Source organism: Crotalus tigris, unplaced genomic scaffold (assembly GCF_016545835.1).
Source record: "Crotalus tigris isolate CLP2741 ecotype Arizona unplaced genomic scaffold, ASM1654583v1 scf7180000017720.317629, whole genome shotgun sequence".
In the NCBI taxonomy this organism is placed as follows: Eukaryota; Metazoa; Chordata; class Lepidosauria; order Squamata; family Viperidae; genus Crotalus; species Crotalus tigris.
Window position 1 is genome coordinate 32,935 of NW_024096589.1, and position 21,381 is coordinate 54,315.

The 21,381-nt window shown below is 43.4% G+C and overlaps 1 protein-coding gene across 1 annotated transcript in view; it reads left to right on the top strand.

Annotated features, from left to right (window-relative positions):
- The window catches only part of LOC120306134 (protein O-mannosyl-transferase 2-like), a 198,621-nt gene that overhangs the window by 13,532 nt on the left and 163,708 nt on the right, over positions 1-21,381 (top strand). Inside the window, exons 5-6 of the mRNA XM_039338813.1 lie at positions 16,348-16,368; positions 16,605-16,692. The gene's annotated coding sequence lies outside the window, so the exon portion shown is untranslated. The remainder of the gene's footprint in view (positions 1-16,347; positions 16,369-16,604; positions 16,693-21,381) is intronic.

Genomic DNA, 21,381 nt, shown 5'->3' on the forward strand with positions numbered 1-21,381 from the left:
GTCAGTTTGTGGTATACCCTTTCTGTAGAGTCCCATCAGGTTGGCGGTGGACCAACACATCCAAAAAGGCTAAGGAACCCTGGTTCTCCTCCTCTGCTGTGAAGCTGATGTCCGGGTATACGGAGTTTAACGCATCCATAAAGTTGGCCTTATCTTGCTTCTTAATAATTACAAACGTATCATCCACATACCGAACCTAAAATTTGGGGTGGTACTGGGCATCACTATGGCCTCCATGCGTTGCAGGACAACCTCCACCACTATACTTGAGATGGGGGATCCCATTGGTGTTCCTTTGACCTGTTTGTATGTGGTCTCTTGGAAAGTAAATATGTTTTTTAAGTATAATGTTATTAGCTTCACTAGATCCTCAGTGTGGAGGGAATCCTGGTGTTGTCCTTTTCCCATTTCGTAAGGCAGTCTCTTAATGTCGTGACTGCCAAGTCTTGCAGGATGGAGGTGAAGAATAAGGTGACGTCAAATGACACCATCATTTCATCTCCTTCCACCTTTAAGAGCTTGACTTTCTCTAAAAAATTCCTGGCCGATCTTACTGTGGTTTGGTAGTTATCTACCACATGGCTGATACGGCCACTCAGCCACTTAGCCAGCTCCGAGGGCTAATGGGCAGGCTCCATTAGATTTGTACCTTGGGGACTACCTGTAATGGAGCCTGCCCACTTGTGTTAGAAGTCAAAGACATTAAATGAAGGACATAATTAATGACCTCCCTGTCCCTGTCTTCCCCAGTGTATTTGTTAAACAAATGCATGGGTCATTAGGTAGAACATCAAATGACTCAGGTGGGGGAAACAATGGGAGCCTAGTGCAGGCACAGATTCACCCAGAGCCCCCCCCCCCACGCTCTTTCACTGGTGGCCAAGAAAGGAGGTTATCAAGAATTAGTAGTTCAGTAGTCATCTTTTCTATGTGATCGTGGTTGGTGTTGACAAATAGAGTGTAAAAATCTTCCCATACTGAAGCTGAGATGGGAATACCAAATAAAAGTTTATGCTCCTTCAGTATACCAGATACTGTGTTCCAAAATATTGCTGATTTGGAACTTTTTGCTTAGTTTTCTAGCTGAGACTATATTGTAACTGCGTATTGGGCCATTTTGGTGGCTGTTAGTTTCTTATAAATACATCTGATCTTTTAACATATTGACATGATTGTTTTGGTAATAGGTTTCTTTGGATCAAAAATAAACAAATGAACTTTAATAGGAGGTTTCTACTCAATAAATTCACTCCATTGAGATCAATAGGATTCATTCATAGATGGCGGTTGGGAGCAGATGGCATTCATGAAGCTTCCAATAGCCTTCCCTACCAAATAGTGCATGCTTGCTCAATGTGGGGACCCTTTTCCCTCTTCCTTCCCCCTCCCCTTACCTTCAAGACTTTCTGGATCTGGCGGTCTAAGAAATGGAACAAACAGTCACAGCAGGCCAAGTGGCAGTGATGTACCAAGCAGTGGCAGTGAGCTAAGCAAACCAGCAAACAGTGCAGTTTGTGCAACAGTGGTATTACATGGGCCACTTTAGGGGCCTCTAGAACTGTCTATGCATCTGCATTCTGTGCCAGCTGTAGTTTCCGAATACTCTTCAACATAGTCCCATGTATAGCATATTGTAGTAGTCCAAATGCAAGATGACCAGGACAAGATTGACTGAGCATAGGGACTCACAATCCAGGAAAGGGCGCAGCTGGAGCTTAACATGAAGTTGTACAAAGACTCTCCTAGCTATGACTGCCACCTGCTCTTTGAGCAGGAGATGTGAGTCTAGGAAAACCCACAAATTGTGCACTGGTCTGTTTGGATTAGTGCAACCCCATCCAGAGTCCAGGGCAGGGTGGTTTGGCAACACTTTCGGATGTGTGCCAAACATGGCTTAAAATGGGGACATTGAAGTTGACGAGTATAGCAAGTTGTTATAAGAAAATTCTATAAGGAGCAACAAGAATGGCCAGTTGTCCAACAACAAGGACTGGAGGTTCAATAGCACCTCAAATACTGTTGGAGGAGCTAGTTATGCTTCTTAGCCTCACCATTTGTGGCAGGGTGATGGGCTGAAGAGAGGTTGACCTTGACATTTAGGAGCTGGAATAGTGCCTTTTAAAATCTGAATTGGAACTGTATCTGAAACCAGTGCTGAGACCATGCCATGGTAGGGAAAGATGCGGTTTAGAAAAAGCTGGTCTGTGTCTTTGGCATTGAGTAAGCCCTTGCAGAGTATGAAATGAGCCATCTTGGTGAAAAGATCTAGCATCACCAAAATGGTAGTGAAATCTTGGATGGGGAGGGGGTTAAATCAGTAATGAAATCCAGAGAGACTGTATGTTATGGGTGGGCAGATATTGGAAATGGCCACAAGAGTCCTGCAGGCTTCTGATGGGGAGGTTTGATCTTCCTGTGTGTGTGGCAAGAGGCCACATATTCCTTCATGTCTGTCTCATAGGCCACCAAAACTCTGTTAAGGTTCTATGCAGAGTTTGAAAACACCCTCATTGCCCTGCTGATTGTTACAGCAAAGCTACAATACCTCTGTAAGGTCTCGCCTCAGCTATTCCTTCAAGAAAGTCAAACTCTTGAAGCAGGCAGCATTTCAAAAGGATCTTTAATTGAGAGATAGTGATTGCAGAGAAAATAGGCAAGATCTAAAGTTCCTGTGCAAAAATGCTAGAGTTCATTAGTTGGCAACTTGGGCATTGGTTGATGTCTTGCCCTGTGGCGACTTGGAAAGGGGTAAAAACAGTGCTGGTGTGTTGTTGTAAGCCACTTCAGCAAATGGCAAGAGGTCAGTTTAGTTGTCTTATTGGTAGTTAATAAAGCATCTTAGGTATCGTTCTAGAATTGAGTTTGTTTATTCTGTCCCACCATTTGTTTGTGGATGGTGACTAGAACTCAGGCCCTGATCTGTCCCCAAAAGGTCCAAAAGTGCTCTCTAAAACTTTGACGTGAATTGGCTCCCTCTATCAGAAATTATGCAACATGGGACCCCGTGTAAGCAGTCTACATGATGGAGGAACAGCTTTGCCATGGCTTTGGTGGTGGAGATCTTCTGACACAGGATAAAGTGGACCTGTTTTGAAAATAAGTCAGTTACCACCCAAATAACAGTATTTCCTGCACTTTCTGGCAGTTCTATAATAAAATCCATAGAAATCTGTCTTTAAAGTGCTGAAGCCTCTGCCACTGGTTGCAGGAGCCCAAGTGTCTTCTCTTGCCTCCGTTTGGCTTTCGCGCTGATGGGGCAGCTGGAGACATAGCTTTCAATGTCCTTTTTAAGGGACGACCACCAAAATTGTCTCTTTAAGGATATGTAGGGTTTTCACAAATTTCAAATGTCCCGCCAGTTTCGTATCATGGCACGTTTGCATAGTTCTCAGTCTCTGACTGGTTGGGATGTATGATTTTCCTCCTACAGGCTAGCCCTTCCTTCATGGAGCAAATATTTTTGTGGTTGAGAAACCACTCATCTTCCTCTAGGGCTTATTTGAAAGCCAGGATACTGGTGTTATCTAGGGGCGACCCCCTTTTTGGTTGTGCTCTCAGTAATTGAGCTGCTAGTTGTCATGCTGGAAGCAAAGGTTTTACCACTTCCGCTTTTGCACTATTATATTGCGGTAGCCTCGACAGAGCGTCAGCTAAGAAGTTCTTCCCCCTCAGTAAGTAACAGAGGGAGAAATTAAAACATTGAAAGTGCTGTGCCCACTGTGCCTGCTTGGGGGGACAATTTCCTCAGAGTTTTCAGAGCTTCTAAGTTTTTGTGGTCAGTCCAGACCAGAAAATGGATTTTATTCCCTTCCTGGAAATGTTGCCAGGTGAGGAGGCATAGGCCACTTTTTCCCACATCGCCCAATGTTGCTCAGTTTCTGTCAGCTTTTTTTTTTTTTTTTATTAAAAGTTTTATAAATTTTACAAGAAAAACAAGAACAATACAGAACAAAAAACAACATATACAAAAGAAAAAAAATTAAACAATACATATAAAAAAAAACCCCCACCCCACACCCCTCCCAAAAACCCTCCCTTCCCCCCCCCTGAGCTTCCCAGAGCAGATTATAGGCTTAAGAAATAATAAAAAAAAATAAAAATTAAATTAAAAACTTTATATTTATATATATAAAAAAAGATATCTATAATATATATAAAAATAAAACTTATGAAAAAGCTATATAATATTTTTGTATACCCAATCTAAATTGTATAAATTTTATCCATTTGTCCCAGATAGCAAAAAACTTCTCTTGCGTTTGTTGCTTTAAGAAAGCCGAAATCTTTGCCATTTCTGCCAGATAAGCTACTTTAAAAAACCATTCCTGCAATGTAGGCAAAGATTCCTTCTTCCAATATTGTCCAACTAACAGCCTCGCGGCTGTGATCAAGTTTAACATCAATACAACCTCCTTTGTATCACAATCTGTAACAATACCTAACAAAAATAATTGCGGAGTAAATTTTACCCTCCTTCTAAAAATTCTCTGGATATTCCACCATATTTTGATCCAAAATGCTTTTATCTCTCTGCATGACCACCAAATATGATAATAGGAAGCCTCCTTATAACCACATCTCCAGCATTTAGGTTGCACGTCAGGGTACATGTAAGACATTTTTTGTGGATCAAGGTGCCATCTATAAAACATTTTATAAAAATTCTCCCTTAAATTCTGTGCTTGAGTAAATTTGACATTTCTCACCCAAATAGTTTCCCAGGTGTCCAATGAAACTGGCTCACCAAAGTTCTGCGCCCATCTAATCATACAATCTTTAATTAGTTCCGTTTCTGAGTCCAATTCAACTAAAACCCCATAAATTCTCTTAATGTGGGTTTGTCTTTGATCCTTCAGTTGCTTAATAAGATTTTCATCTTCTCTAAGAAAACCCACCTTACAATCCATCTTCCATCTATCTAGTAGTTGCCTATATTGGAACCAAGAATAAGTAAAATTTTCTTGTGCTAATTCTTCCCGTGATTTTAATTGCCAGTTTTGTCCATCCCATTTAAGTAACTGTCTATAAGACACCATATCCATTTTAACCCCTCTTTTTATTCCTTCTATCGCATGCCAAGGTATAGCCCATAATGGTACTTTAAAATCACTTTTATAATATTTTCTCCAAATCCTAAGTAAAGAAATTCTTAAAATATGAGATTTAAAAGCCCAATCTATTTTTTTATTAAATATTAAATAGGCATGCCACCCATAAAGTAAATCCCATCCCTCTAGATAAAGTATCTCAGAATTTGTCAAATTTACCCAGTCACTAATTAATGTTAAAACCACCGCATCATAATATAATTTCAAATTTGGTACCTTGAGTCCGCCCCTCTCACGGAAGTCTTGCATAATTTTGAACTTAACCCTTGGTTTTTTCCCTGCCCAAATAAATTTATTGAGACCCTTCTGCCACTCATTTAAATTAATCTCATTTTTCAAAATTGGTAACATTTGAAACAAAAAAAGAAACTTGGGTAGAATATTCATTTTTATCACTGCAATTCTTCCCATGAGGGATAATTGCAGCTTTTCCCAATTCTTCAAGTCTTTCTGTACCCCGACCCACAACCTTTCATAATTATTTTTAAATAGTTTTGCATTAGAAACAGACAGCATCACCCCCAAATATTTTACCTTATTAACAATCTCAAAACCCGTCGAGTTAACCAAAATCTGCTTCTCCTGACTCGACAAATTTTTAGGTAAAATTTTAGTCTTATTTACATTAATCTTAAAACCCGAGACCAAACCATAATGGTGAATCAACTGTAATAAGTTTACTACAGAATAATCAGGTTGCGACAAAGTAACAACCAAGTCATCCGCAAAAGCTCTCAACTTATATTCTTTTTTATTAACATATATTCCTTTAATTTCCTGAGACTCTCGAATTTTAATCAATAATATTTCCAATGTTAAAACAAACAACAATGGCGATAAAGGACACCCCTGTCTAGTACCTTTCTCTATTGTGAAAACCTCCGACAAACCTCCATTAACAATAAGTTGTGCTGTTTGTTTTTGATATATTACCTTAAGGGCTTGTAATATGTTTTCACCAAAATTCATTTCTTCCATTACTCTTAGCATAAAATGCCAATTCAGTTGGTCAAATGCTTTTTCAGCATCTAAAAATATGAGCCCTGCAGGAACTTGGTTGTTCTTATCTAAGTATTCTAATAAGTTAATAATTTGTCTAACATTGTTTTTCATATACCTTCCTGTTATAAACCCTGATTGATCTTTATGCACAAGATGATGCACCACCCTCATAAGCCTATTTACCAAAATTTTTACAAATATCTTATAATCCACGTTTAAAAGAGATATAGGCCTATAGTTTTTTGGTAAAGTAAGATCTTGATCCTCCTTTGGAATCAATGATATAAAAGCACTACGCCATGAAGGAGGAATCTCTAAACCCTGTAAGATACCATTAAAAAGATCATTTAATGGTTGAATCATCTCCTCCATTAAAGCTTTATAATAAACAGCTGTTAACCCATCCGTACCCGGTGCTTTCCCTAATTTCAATTGTTGAATTGCTGAGGCGATTTCCTCCTTAGTAATTAAACCATTAATTTCATATTTCTGATCCTCAGTCAGTTTAGGAAAACTTGCCTCAGCTAAATATTTATTTATATCTAACAGTTGTACATTAGTAGATTTGTATAGGTTTTGATAATAATCCAAAAAAGATTTTTTAATTAATTCCTTCTGAGAAACTAGTTTACCCTTATAATTTATTTTCTCTATTATTCTCTGTCTCTGTTTCTTTCTTAATTGATAAGCCAACCATCTCCCCGGCTTATTAGCATTACAAAATGTATTTTGTTTCATAAATAATAAATTGGTTGCAGCTTGATCTGCTATCAACATATTAAATTGTGACCTTAATAACTTTACAGATTCTTTAGTACTTTCATCAGAAGGATTTAGAATCAAAGCCCTTTCTTTTAGTTTAATTTCATCTTCAAGTTCTCTACGTTTCTGAATCTGATTTCGCTTATAAAAATTATTCATTTTTATCAAAACACCGCGCATAAATGCTTTACCTGCATCCCATACCATTGACATTGAAGTCCCCTTATACATATTCAAAGCAAAATAGTCCTTTAAACACTCCTTTAGTTTTTGAACATTCTTCTCTTGTCTAAACAAATTTTCATTAACTCTCCAGGATCTTCTTTCCTCTTTCTCTTGAATCAACTCCATCCAAACTGGACTATGATCCGTCAGTGATCTAGGAAAAATCTTTACATTCTTTACTTTATTATACAAATCCGTGGTAATCAAGAAAAAGTCAATTCTTGAAAAAGATTGGTGTCTGTCAGAAAAAAAAGTAAAGTCTCTCTCCTCTTGATTACGTTCCCGCCAATAGTCCCTTAATTCCCAGTCTTCTTTCATATCAAAAAAGGCTTTAGGTAGCCTTGCTTGTTTAAGAAAAGGAGAGGAACCTTTCTTATCCCTTTGTGTGTCTAAGACACCATTCCAATCACCCATTAATACCACTGATCTATAATCAAGCAAAGTTATTTTTTGGTGTAACTGTTTATAAAATTGTTCCTGTTGTTGATTTGGAGCATAAAGTCCAACTATAAGTACTTTCTTACCATAAATACCAAGTTCAATCATCACATATCTCCCCTGGGGATCTGATTCTACCAGACAAGCTGGCAGGTTTTGTTTGACATATATAACAACTCCCCCTTTCTTCCCAGGTGCAGGAGATATAAAATGAGATCCCAAACGAGCATTAACTAAATATTTCTGATCTTTAAGTAGAATATGAGTTTCCTGTAAACAAATAACATCATTGGTATGTTGTTTCAAATAATAAAAGATTTTTTTCCGTTTCTGAGGAGAATTCAATCCATTAACATTCCAGGTCAAAAACTTTGCCATCTCCCTTGGCACGCAGCCTGGAGAAGACACCATCAAACTCTGACAGAGCTGCGTGTGTTGCATAACTCTTGGGTCTTGCTCCTCCCACCGGCGGTGATGCACTTCCAGGAGAATTCTCTTTGGGCTCTTTTTTACGTTGCTCTTTCTCTTTACGCTTATAAGCTGCACGAGTCATCCTCTGCTCTTTAGCCTCCGTTTGGCGTTGCTTTGCCACTTCTATCATCCTTTTTTGATGTGTAACCATAAGGCTATAATTGGCCTTTCTCACTTTCCTGAGCAGCACAGCTCCTATCGTTACATCACTGGCATCGGCATGAATAACAAAGGGCTTTTGGTAATATACATCCCGTAAATCCAATTTAGAGAATATTCTGCCTTTTTAAAAGTGGGCCAGCATATCTTTCATGAGTGAAAGGGGGCACACATTTTCCACACACACTGCATTAAGACTCCTATAATCAACGCAGAGACCCATTTTTATTCATGCAGATCAGAACTGGGGCGGCAACCCTGGGTCTGGCCGGCTGAATGAAGTCTCAGGCCAAGTTTTTTGTCTATAAACTTGAGCAGTTTAGCTAACTCTCTTAGAGTCATGGAATATAGTTTTGGTTTTGGCAACTTGGCCCTGGGAACAATCTCACTAGCACAGTTTGTGGGTTGGTGGGAAGGAGTTTGTCTCAACCTCTCTCACTAAACACATCAACCAAATTGTGATATTCTCAGGATATGCCCTGCAGCAACTCGCTCTTCAAGGCAGCTGCCACTTCTCTTTGGGGTTCCTTCCTTGCCTTGTGGCCGCCGTTGCGTGAGGGCTTTCTCCCTCTATGGGAACTTCAAGAGTCCCTCCAGTCCACCCCTAGGTTCATTTTTTGAGCCAAGTGAGTCCTAAGATGAGGGGGCGTTCCATTCCGGGTGCCACTATAGAGGTTAGAGTCTCGGAGTGGCTTCTCATGGCTAGGCCCAGGGACTCAATGGCAAAAGTGGCTGGGATATCCTGCAACTGACTCTTCTAGTTGACAAAAAGTAATCGGGTTCTTTAGTCTCCTCAGGCGGACCCCCAGTTTTCCTACTAAGGTTGGGCTTATAAAGCATTTGGTGCATCCGAGTCTAGCAGTGCTTTTAGGACGGCGCCCAGCCCAGCGGTCAGAGTCAGTCACCAAACAACTGAAACAACTGAAGAAGAAGACTGCCACCGCCGCCTCTATCGTAAGAAGTCAGGTCGGTCGGCGGGAGGGCAAAGACGGAGCCAGCCAGCCGCCATTGCCGCGCCGGCACCGCCCAGCTGGAAGCTCACGGGAGGACCGCCGCCGCCAGAGGATGAGGGTAGAAGGAGGAGGAGAAAAAGCAGGCCCGTCTCTCCCCGTGGCCTCGGGCGGGCTACACCCCTTCACCGTGTGATCATGCTCGTCGGTCCGGCCCTGCGAGACCAGCGGGGCCGCCGCGCACCACGGGGGGCCTGGCCGGCGCCATCCCGTTGTTGCTACCGCCGCCGGGGGGGGGCGCTGCTTCCGCCGCGCCTGCCGCATCATCCAGGAGCTGCGCCGAAGTGGACGCCGCTTATGATGGCCGGCAGCAGCCAGAAGTTGTAGACCTCGAAGGGCGTCATATGAGCTCTTCCACCTTCCTTGTGGCGGTCCCGAGTGCTCGTTTCTTTCCCTGCTGCCCAGGCCTTCAGTTCCTGGACGGCCTCCAGCTGCTGTAGAGGGGAGAGGAGCATAGCCGAAAGAATATAGGGTCTTCAGATGTGGCCCTTTGTGACTTTTAGACATCGACTCCCAGAATCTCTCAGCCAGTGTATGTTGACAGTATGATTGACTGTTTTTAATTTTCTTTTTAGTTTTATTGTATTAGGGTGTGTATGGGTGTGAGTGATGGAGCTGGAAATGAGAACTGGTGCCCCCTCTGCTGAGTGTGTAAACAGAAGGGGGGCGAATGTATTTCTCGGCTCGATATGAATGTGAGATGTGGACTGCCGGGATGGGGGGATGGTGGGAGGGAGACCTGCGGGGTGGGTGGGGAGTTTTCGGGGGTGGAGGTGGGCCAGAACATCCCGGTTATCATAGGGAGAGGTAGATATGGCAGGAGCCAAGGGGCGGGCCATCTTAGGGGAACAAGGACTTGCTGTATTAAAGCAATTACTTGTTCCGGCCCCTTGGACTCTTCTCCAATACCTGGAGAGGGGGGTGTTCAGGACCCTGGCCTCAGGTTGCTGCTTCTTAATGCCAGGTCGGTTATTAATAAAGCTCCCCTCATCCGGGACTTGATATTAGATGAGGAGGCCGACCTGGCATGTATTACTGAGACCTGGCTGGGCCAAGAGGGAGGTGTTCCTCTCTCAGAGATGTGCCTAGACGGGTTTCAGATAATGCACCAACCGCGATTCCAGGGAAGGGGTGGGGGAGTGGCGATTCTTGTCCGAGAATCCTTGAGACCTCGCAGGATCCCTGCCCCAGAGATGGTTGGGTGTGAGTCCCTTCTCTTGAGGTTGGATTCAAGCGTTCAGTTGGGTTTGTTGACATACCTGCCTCCCAGCTATGTGATAACAGCCCTGCCCGAGCTGCTGGAGGGGGTAGCCGGGTTGGCGGTGAAATTCCCCAGGCTTATGGTGCTGGGGGATTTCAATCTGCCGTCACTCAGCGAATCCTCCAGTATGGCTCAGGAGTTCATGGCTTCCATGACAACCATGGACCTGACCCAGATAATTCAGGGTCCGACCCATACGGGAGGACACACGCTCGACTTGGTATTCCTCTCAGGGCAGTGGAGATGTGATTTCGATTTAAGGGGTATAGTTACTTCTCCCTTGTCATGGTCGGATCACTTCCTATTGAGGTTAGATTTCTCGATCCTACTCCCCCACCGCAGGGAGGCGGAACCGATTAGGTGGTTCCGCCCCAGGCGTTTAATGGACCTGGAGGGGTTCCAAATAGCGCTTGGGGGTTTTCCTGATTCCCTCCTCCACGAACCAGCTGAGTCCTTGGTCGCTGCTTGGAATAAGGCGGCATCAGGGACATTAGACCGGATCGTGCCTTTGCGACCTCTCCGTGATTGTGGATCCCGGAGGGCACCTTGGTTTATTGAGCTACGGGAGAGGAAGTGTCAGAAGAGACGTCTAGAGCGACGCTGGAGGGCTAGTAACTCCGAATCTGACCAGACACTTTTAAGAGTCTATATTAGGACTTATTTAGTGGCGATACGAGCGGCAAAATGTTCGCATTTTTCTGCACTTATTGAATCTGCAGAATCTCGCCCCGCCGCCCTGTTTAGGGTGACCCGTTCCCTACTTAACGTTCGGGAAGCCGGGGAGCCCTTACAGGGTAGGGTGGAAGAATTTGTGCAGTTCCTATCAGACAAAATCACTCGGATTCGGACAGACCTAGACTCCGATTGGGCAGGGCCTTCTGAGATGACCCGGGCAGGTCTTAGCCCAGTTTTATGGGATGAATTTGAGTCTGTGACCGCTGAGGATGTTGACAGAGCGGTGGGAGCAATGAGTGCCTCCACTTGTTTATTGGACCCGTGTCCTTCCTGGTTGGTCTCGGCCGCCAAGGAGGTGACACGAGGCTGGCTCCAGGTGTTGATCAATGCTTCGTTGGGGGAGGGGTCTTTCCCGCAATCCTTGAAGAAAGCGGTTGTGAGGCCCCTTCTCAAGAAGCCTACCCTGGACCCGGCTGAGTTAAATAACTTCTGTCAAGTCTCCAATCTCCCCTTTTTGGGGAAGGTTGTAGAGAGAGTGGTGGCGCTCCAGCTCCGACGGTCTCTGGATGAAGCGGATTACCTGGACCCCTTTCAATCTGGCTTCAGGCCCGGCTTCAGCACAGAAACTGCTTTGGTCACGCTGATGGATGATCTCTGGTGGGCCCAAGATGGGTTATTCTCTGTCTTGGTGCTACTTGACCTCTCAGCGGCTTTTGATACCATCGATCATGGTATTCTTTTGCGACGACTTGAAGGGGTGGGAATGGGAGGCACCGTTTTACGGTGGTTCTCCTACTACCTCTCTGGCCGGTCGCAATCAGTACTGGTGGGGGGGCAGAGGTCAACCCTGAGGTCCCTTGAATGCGGCGTGCCACAGAGGTCGGTCCTCTCCCCCCTCCTATTTAACATTTACATGAAGCCGCTGGGTGAGATCATCAGACAGCACGGGGTGAGGTTTCATCAGTATGCTGATGATACCCAGCTATATATCTCCTCCCCGAGCTCTCTCAGTGAAGCGGCTGATGTGATGGGCCGTTGCCTTGAAGCCGTGAGGGTCTGGATGGGGTTAACAGACTCAGGCTCAATCCTGACAAGACCGAGTGGCTTTGGATGTTGCCTCCCAAGGATCATGTTAACTGTCCAGTGTTGACTCTAGCAGGAGAAAATATACCCCCTTCGGAGCGGGTTCGCAACTTGGGTGTCCTCCTTGATCCACAGCTGAAATTGGAACATCATTTGACGGCTGTGGCTGGGAGGACCTTTGCACAAGTTCGTCTGTTGCACCAGTTGCGACCCTACCTGGACCGGGAGGCTCTCCTTACAGTCACTCATGCCCTTGTCACCTCACGTCTGGACTACTGCAACGCACTCTACATGGGGCTACCCTTGAAAAGTATTCGGAGACTACAGTTGGTCCAGAATGCAGCCGCACGAGTGATAGTGGGTGCTCCTCGGTACACCCACGTTACACCTATCCTCCGTGAGCTGCACTGGTTGCCTATTGGTCTCCGGGTCCAATTCAAGGTGTTGGTTATTACCTTTAAAGCTCTATATAGCTCAGGGCCAGGCTATTTGCGAGACCGCCTACTACCTCATAGTTCCCTTCGTCCAGTTAGATCCCACAGGCTGGGCCTCCTTCAGGTCCCGTCGGCCAAGCAGTGCCATTTGGCGGGGCCGCGGGAGAGGGCTTTCTCTGTGATGGCGCCCACGTCTTGGAACCAGCTCCCCCGGAGATTAGGACCGCTCCCACCCTGTTGGTTTTCCGCAAGCTGCTTAAGACCTGGCTTTTCCGGCAGGCCTGGGGTTTATAAAATCTGACCCCTGGATGACTGTTATTGTATTGTTTGTTTTGTCATGTTATATGGTGTTTTTATTGTTAGCCGCCCAGAGTCCTGCGGGAGTGGGGCGGTTTATAAATTTTAAAAATAAATAAATAAAATCTCAGCGGCGTCATGAAGTGGTTAAAGTTTCAGAACTCTGGGGTATTGGTGTTGGTCATCATCCATCAGGCGGCGACCCCCTCCAGGGCCAGGATGATGACTCTGATCCTAGCCCCTTCGGTGAGGATGTCTCGCCTGTATTCTTGCATGTAGGTGAGGACGTGGGTGAGAAAGAATCCGAATAGCTGGGGGTCTCCATCAAACTTCATGCCTTTTGCTCCTGCTGATGGGGTCTTCCTCCATTGATTCTCCGGATATTTGCACCACCAGGGTCCCTTTGGGGAGGGCTGCCTGGTGTGGTTTTCACCCTCTCTGCAGATTCAGTGGGTGCCGGCAGCTGTCTCCAGGGTCAAGGATTCCCCCCTTCCACATGTGGCTTCCTCGTGCCTCCCGTCATCTCTTTCCATGCAAGCTAGACTCTAGAAAGCTTCCATCGTGGAAACATATTGCTTGCTTCATGAGCTGGTTGGCGTGATCCGGTTCTTCCTCCAATTCATCGTCATCATACAGTGCTTCTATCTCGCGCCTCCAGCCATGCTATCGGCTGCCACGGTGAGGGTGACTCCTTCCCAGTCCTCCTTCCCCACACCAATGGACCATCTTGGCTTTGAAGGCTCCTCCAGGGCGGCAGCTTCCTCCATCCATCCAGTGGAGTTTGTGTCAGGATGAGTTTTGGTGGAGGTTCCCCCCCAATACTCAACTTCTTCGTGCTCGCTGCCCTGGTTAGACATTGTGTGCACGATCCCCATGGTAGGGCTGGTGCTGCTCCAGGTTGACCACTTTGCAGATCCTGCCTAATGTAAGGTCTCACTTCAGCTATTCCCTCAAGAAAGTCAAACTCTTGAAGCAGGCAGCATTTCAAAAGGATCTTTTATTGAGAGAGAGTGATTGCAGAGAAAATAGGCAGGATCTAAAGTTCCTGTGCAAAAACTCTAGATTAAACCTCATTGTTCAAACCCCTCCCAACTGCACAGTCCATAGAGAGCCAATCCAGAGGTGCGAAGGTGTGAGAACTCTGAGCTGAGAAGGTGATAAGTCGTTCTCAGGCACCACGACCTTGGTTCTCCGGGGATGGGACAAAACAGATGGCCCCAGGCACATCCCTCCCCCTCCCATTTCCCAGGAAGATACATCAAAGCAAAAGAAGAACAAAGTAAAATGGATACTTCACAGAGAAGCCTTGAGCCCCCCCCCCCTTGCACCAGAATGACAGTATCCCGATAGGGATCTATGGGGACCTGACAATCTCTTCCCTGCAAGGCAGAGGAACTACTATTCTGCCCTTATGTTTTAAAACTCCTCCCTCCATTGTGAATGGATTATGATGCCTGCTAGAGCTTCCTTGAGGCCATGCATCCAGGCCTGTGAGAAGCATTCTAAATGTTGCCGAGCTTTTATCCTGGTGATTAAGTCCTGGTGCAGTTGGGTAGTTCCTAACCTCTCAGTGGATGCTGGTTGCTATCAAAGCCAGAAATGCAAACATTGTAGAATTGTTGCTGGTATAGAAATCTGTTGAACTTGAGAATATTCTGGTTTCTGCCCTTATGTTTTAAGACTCCTCCCTCTATTGTGAATGGGTTACGATGCCTGCTAGAGCTTCCTTGAGGCCATGCATCCAGATCTGTGAGAAGCAGTCTAAATGTTGCTGAGCTTTTAACCTGGTGATTAAGTCCTGGTGCAGTTGGGTAAACCTCTCAGTGGATGCTGGTTGCTATCAAAGCCAGAAATGCGAACGTTGTAGAATTGTTGCTGGTATAGGAGTCTGTTGAACTTGAGAATATTCTGGTTTGCAAGAGAGTGCATCTGGCATCACATTCTTTGAGGTATTGAATATACAAATTAAAGTGTGAGAAGAATTGGCTCCATCTGATTTGTCTGGGTGAAAGCAGCTTGGTCTGTTGCAGGATGTGCAGATTTTGATGGTCTTTGTTGACTTCTATGTAAAAAATGTGCTCATTCCAAAAAGTGTCTCCTGTATTGGAATGTGAATTTAATGACCAGGAACTCTTAACTAAAGAGTTCCTTTCTGGGGCAGTCAAAGCTCTAGAGAAGAAAGTGCAAGGCAAGATACTGTTTTCTCTCTCCCTCTTTTGTGGAAAAACAGCTCCATTGGCAACATCTGAAGTATTTGTTTGAACCACAAATCTCTTAGATGGGTCTGGATGCTAGATTGCCAGGACCAATGCCACTGGGTCTTGGCACAGTTCCCTAGGAAGGCCACTGGGACAGCTACAGCCCCTCTTGTTGCCATCTATCTCACTACTATCATCACAACCACCACTGATGATGCCGATGCTCCACTATCAAGCGAGTCCTAGATACAGCTCCTCAGTGGGGCCTAGGCATTGTTCCTCAGATAAGCCATTGGGGCCAATAATAACATTTAACATGCCACCATTACTTGGTCCGCTACTGCCATTTGGTCTGCTGGCTGGCCCATCTGCCACTGCTTGGTCCACTGTCACCATTTGGCCCGCCAACACTTGGCCCATTGCCGATACTTGGCCTACCACGGTCGCTGCTGGACTCACCACCACTGTATGGCTCAATCCATTGCTTAGTCTGCCACCTCAAAATCTGGCTCTGCCAACTGGCCTGGGGTCCAGATGGGGGCATTTCAAGTTGGAGTGGATCAGGAGGATCCCATCTCCATACTGTAATATTCTGATTTTTAACTTATTTAATTTCTATTTACTTAATATTTAATGTTTGTATCTCTGTTTCTGTGATGTTTGTAGGCCATACAGAGTTGCTTTGCAGTGAAATGGGTGGCATATAAATTTAATAAATAATAAACACTAACTTATCATGCATAATGACTTCTTGTAGTATTCCCATTATATGGAATACAGGGATTTAAAACATTACAAATGAAAAATTACAGATACGCTGATTGCTTATTTCTCCTTTTTTCTTTGTTTTGTACATTAAGCATTTCTTTATCTTTTGTTTCTATTGATATGCTTAAGTATAATGATAGTGTGACTGTTTCACGATAATGCTAACATCACTTTTAAAATTGTGAAATTTATCACTGAATTCTGTCCTAAATCTGAATCTACTACATAATTCTTCACTGGATTTTTATATCTGCTGTCAACACTTCTCAGCCTAAGTGATTTGCTCTCTGGATAGTTTAAAAGCTATGCTGTTTTTCTCATGATCAAGATAAAGTATCTTAGAATTGGTGGAGAAGATCTATTCGTGTATGCTTGTATCCTCTGTCCTCAGTTCTATGTACAACAGACAAGTTATTTGATCTACTCAGTCTGAAAAATAATATGTTTATTTTGCAGGTGAATCATTTGGTGATGCAGGTAATAAGCCTTTATGATTTTCATTTCAGTAATGAGAAATTTAGATATATGTTTTATTGGAAGTCAAATTAAAAAGTTTTGTCTACCAGTAATCTATAATAGACAGATATTATGCATTGGACTTGATTTCTATACAATATTTAATTTAATAAATCTAGTATATTTCAGTAAGACAAAGAACAAATATTGGAGGCGTTTCCTCAAAATGACATAATAAAATTATTTTTATTCCACAGAGGGAGACGTTCTGAATACTGGTACAACAGAAAAGATTTCTGAAAATAATGAATTTACAAATGAAATTCCATCTCAGATCACTCAAAGGTCTGATTATATATTCTTTCATTAATAACTCATTCATACTAATAATCTATATTACAAAGCCTAAACACTCTTTCTAAACTAATATTTAAAACTTTAATATTTCTTAATGGTGCTATAATGGTAGTTGTCTTGCTGCCTTGCTATCTATCTATCTATCTATCTATCTATCTATCTATCTATCTATCTATCTATCTACTATCTAACTGTCTGACCAGCGAACTCAATATTAAGGAATTTTCAAGGCTTCTGAGTGCTATAAAAGATAAACTTTATTGAATACACATCTTGGAACTGAAGAAGCAAATCCATAGCAACGTAAATATTGCTTTATTATTAAGTTGGTCCTCTCAGCCACCCCATTAGTACTCGGATGAAACCCAGAACTAAGCCCCTGTGAGGAGCCTATTAGCTTTATAAACTTCTGCCAAAACTTTCCAGTGAACTGCACCCCCCCCCCAGTCAAAGATGATGTGCCCTGGGACTCCATGCAGCCAATAAACATACTGCACAAACAATTTGGCCAAACTTCAGGTTGATGGGATTTTCAGGCATGCCACAAAATGTGCTTGTTTAGAAAACAGGTCGATCACAGTCCAAATCACTATTCCCAGAACTCTCAGGCAGTTCCACAATGAAATCCATAGCAATTTCTTTCCACGTTCTGCTGGGGTTAACCATTGGCTGCAACAGTCCAGAAGGTGTTCCTAGCAATCTTTTAATGGATGAGCATACTGGGGATCCAGAAATGTAGCTCTCTATATCCTTGTTCATCTTGGGCCATCAGAACTGCCTCCTAGCTAGATGGAAGGTTTTCACAAACCCGAAACGGCCCACGAGTTTTACATCATGGCATTGTTGCAGGATCTGATCTCTTAGGTTAGGCGGAACATACAACTTCCAGCCAGTTCGTCAAATCCTCTCTATGCTTTCTGAACTATCCTTATCCTCCACTAGGATTTCCTTCAATTTTTACATGATTTTTAGGTGAGGGGGAGGTGAAAATCTTGGCCTCATGGAGCCTTGTGCTGCCAGCAGCCTGGAGGGGATGATTGAATTGATTATCTCTTCCCTAGAGCTCTTATACTGAGGCAGGCAAGAGAATGCATCTGCTACGAAGTTTTTCTCCCTTGGCAAATACCGAACGGTAAAGCTGAATCGATTGAAGTACTGAGCCCATTGGATTTGTTTGGGGGATAGTTATCTTGGGATCTTCATGGCCTCCAAGTTCTTGTGGTCCATCCATACCTCAAAAGGGACCTTGCTGCCATCTAAAAATTGTCTCCAGGTCAGCAGCGCCCAGTGGACTGCATAAGCCGCCTCCTCCCATACCGCCCAATGCCTCTCAGTGTTGGTTACTTTCTGGGAGCTGTAGGCGCATGATTGGAGCCTCCCTCTTTATTCTTGGAGTAGCACTGCCCCCATGGCCACTTTGCTAGCATTGTCCTGTATCATGAAGCCACTGGCAAAAAGGTTGGTTGCCAAGAAAACTTTGGTTTCCAGGACCATGGTCTGCATTTCCTATGCAGTGGACTCTTGACAAGGGATGGTCTGCACCTCACGAAAACAGGGAAAAATCTACTTGGAAAAAGACTGGCCCAACTCATTAGAAGGGCTTTAAACTAAAATTGAGGGGGAAGGCTGACCAATCATTAGAATCTCTAGAACACAAAACCAATCATAAATCCCAAGAAAACAAATCAAACAAAGAGATAGGGAGTGATGAGAAAAAAAAGAAAAAAAAATCAAACAACAATCAGGAGATAAAAGTCTTAAATGTTTATATACTAATGCTCAAAGCTTGAGGAACAAACGGTGAACTAGAAGCAATAGTGCACAAGGGTGGGTATGACATAGTTGACATTACAGAAACCTGGTAGGACGAAACCCATGACTGGAATGGACTGATGGATGGATACAAATTGTTTAAAAGAAACAGAACTACAAAAAGGACAAGTACAAAAAATGGAAAGAGGGACACATAACTAGGGCTGATTAGCAGCAGACAGCCAGAACATGCAAAGACGAAGCCAGGAAAGCAAAGGCTCAGAATGAACAAAGACTTGCAACAGAAATCAAAGATAATAAAAAAAGTGTTTTTCAACATATTAATAACAAGAAAAAGGTCAAGGAAACTAGGTCCACTAAAGAGAGAAGATGGCAAGGAAGTAAAAGAAACACAAAAAGAAATTATAGCACAACATACCCCAAAAAATACTGCAAAAGACAAACTAGAAACAAAAATTAAAATAAGCAAGAAAATGGTAAGAGAACACCTATCCGACTTTGACAAATATAAATCATCAGCTTCTAAAGGAGCTGGCAGATGTTATCTCAGAACCATTGCACCATATCTTTCAAAAATCCTGGAGCAGCGAGGAAGTACCTGAGGATTGGAAAAGGGCTAATGTGGTTTCCATCTTCAAGAAAGGAGAAAAAAAGAAACCCAGGAAACTATAGACCAATCAGTCTAACATCAATACCTGGGGAGATCCTGGAAAAGGTAATCAAAAAACAGATCTGTGAACAAGTAGAAGTTGTAACTGGTAGCCAGCATGGGTTTGTTAAAAACAGATCATGCCAAACCAATCTTATTTCATTCTTTGATAAAGTGACCAAATTAATAGACCAGTGAAACACTGTGGACATAGTATACTTAGATTTCAGTAAGGCATTTGACAAAGTAGACCACAATCTATTGCTTGGTAAACTAGAAAAAAGTGGAATAGAGAACATCATCACCAGATGGCTTTGTAGCTGGCTGACAAACCGTACTCAACGAGTAGTCCTCAATGGTATTACATCCACATGGAGAGAAGTAAGAAGTGGGGTATCACAAGGCTCTGTCTTAGGCCCAGTACTCTTCAATATCTTCATCAATGACTTAGATGAGGGAATAGAAGGGGAAATCATCATATTTGCAGATGATACTAAACTCGCAGGAATAGTCAACACCCCAGAAAACAAGTTCTGGATTCAAAAAGATCTTGACAAACTGGAACAATGGGCCCTATCCAACAAAATGAGTTTTAATGTGGAGAAAAGTAAAGTTTTATATTTAGGCAGGAAAAATCAAAGATATAAGTACATATTAGGTGAGACCTGGCTCAAAAACAGTAACTGTGAGAGGGACCATGGAGTCCTAGTGGACGATCACTTGACTATTAACCAGCAATGTGCAGCAGCAGCCAAAAAAAGCTAATACGATCCTGGGTTGCATAAACAGAGGCATTAGACTCAAGATCACATGGAATATTAGTACCACTTTATAAAACCCTAGTGCAGTGGTTCTCAACCTGTGGATCGGGACCCCATTTGGGGTCGAATGACCATTTCACGGGGTCGCCAAACAACGCAGTCCCCATTTTTTCCCCTTTTCCTTAGTTGTGCTACTCCCTTTTATTCTATTGGCTTTTGAAAGCTAATAGAATAGACTCTCTTGAATAGTGTCTAATTCTATTGGCTTTCAAAAGCCAATAGGAATTGTCCAGGCTGTCTCTGCCCTGCTGAGCCCACCAAAAGCTCCAGTCTGCAAACGGTGCTGCACCAGTTGAGTAGTCCTCAACTTACGACCGGTTGAGTAGTCCTCGACTTATGACCAGTTGGGGGTCGCGACATTAAAAAGGTTGAGAACCACTGCCCTAGTGAGACCACACCTAGAATACTGCAACCAGATTTGGTCATCACACTACAGAACAGATGTTGAGACCTTGGAAACCAGGACCTTGGCTAGTCTAAAGAAAAGAAGAAATAGGGGTGACATGATAGCAGTATTCCAGTACTTGAGAGGCTGCCACAAAGAAGAGGGGGTCAAATTATTCTCCAAAGCACCAGAGGGCAGGACAAGAAACTATGGTTGGAAACTGATCAAAGAGAGAAGCAATCTGGAATTAAGGAGAAACTTCCTGATAGTGAAGACAATCAACCAGTGGAATAGCTTGCCCCCAGAAATTGTTGGCGCTCCATCACTGGAGATTTTTAAAAAGAGGCTAGAAAGTCACTTGTCTGAGATGGTATAGGTCCGTGATGGCGAACCTATGGCATGCGTGCAACAGGTGGCACGCAGAGCCCTCTCTGTGGGCACGTGTCCCATCCCCCCAGTCCTAGGCCCTCAGCTGGGTTTTATAAAACCTTTTTGCTTTAGGTCTCCACTGCCGTGTGCAAAAAAAAAAAAGGTTCACTCAAACAACCAATTTCAACTTCTCATGGGAAAAAAAAAGATTTCACAAAGTTGGAATTGATTGATTGAACTTTTTAGTCCCACTCAGTCTGCCATTACCACCGCAGCCACACCCACCCAATGGGCCACGCCCACCTGGCACCCAACGATACATAAGTGGGTTTTGGGTTGCAGTTTGGGCACTCGGTCTCTAAAAGATTTGCCATCACTGGTATGGTTCTTCTGCTTGAGCAGCGGGCTGGACTAGAAGGCCTCCAAAGTCCCTTCCAGCTCTATTCTATTCTAAGCTATTCAATATATTTGTTTTATTAATCAATAACTCTTTATTCAGGTATTACTGACTTAATTTATTATCAAATTATATGAGCTTTATTATTTCCTTAGTTTCTGTTATTTTGTTTTTATTGGTGTTTGTTGGTATTTAAATATTATCACAGAAAATTATGTATGAAAAAAATGAAAAGAATCTGCACGTATATTGTATAGGTGCTCATGCAACACCTTGTTAATTA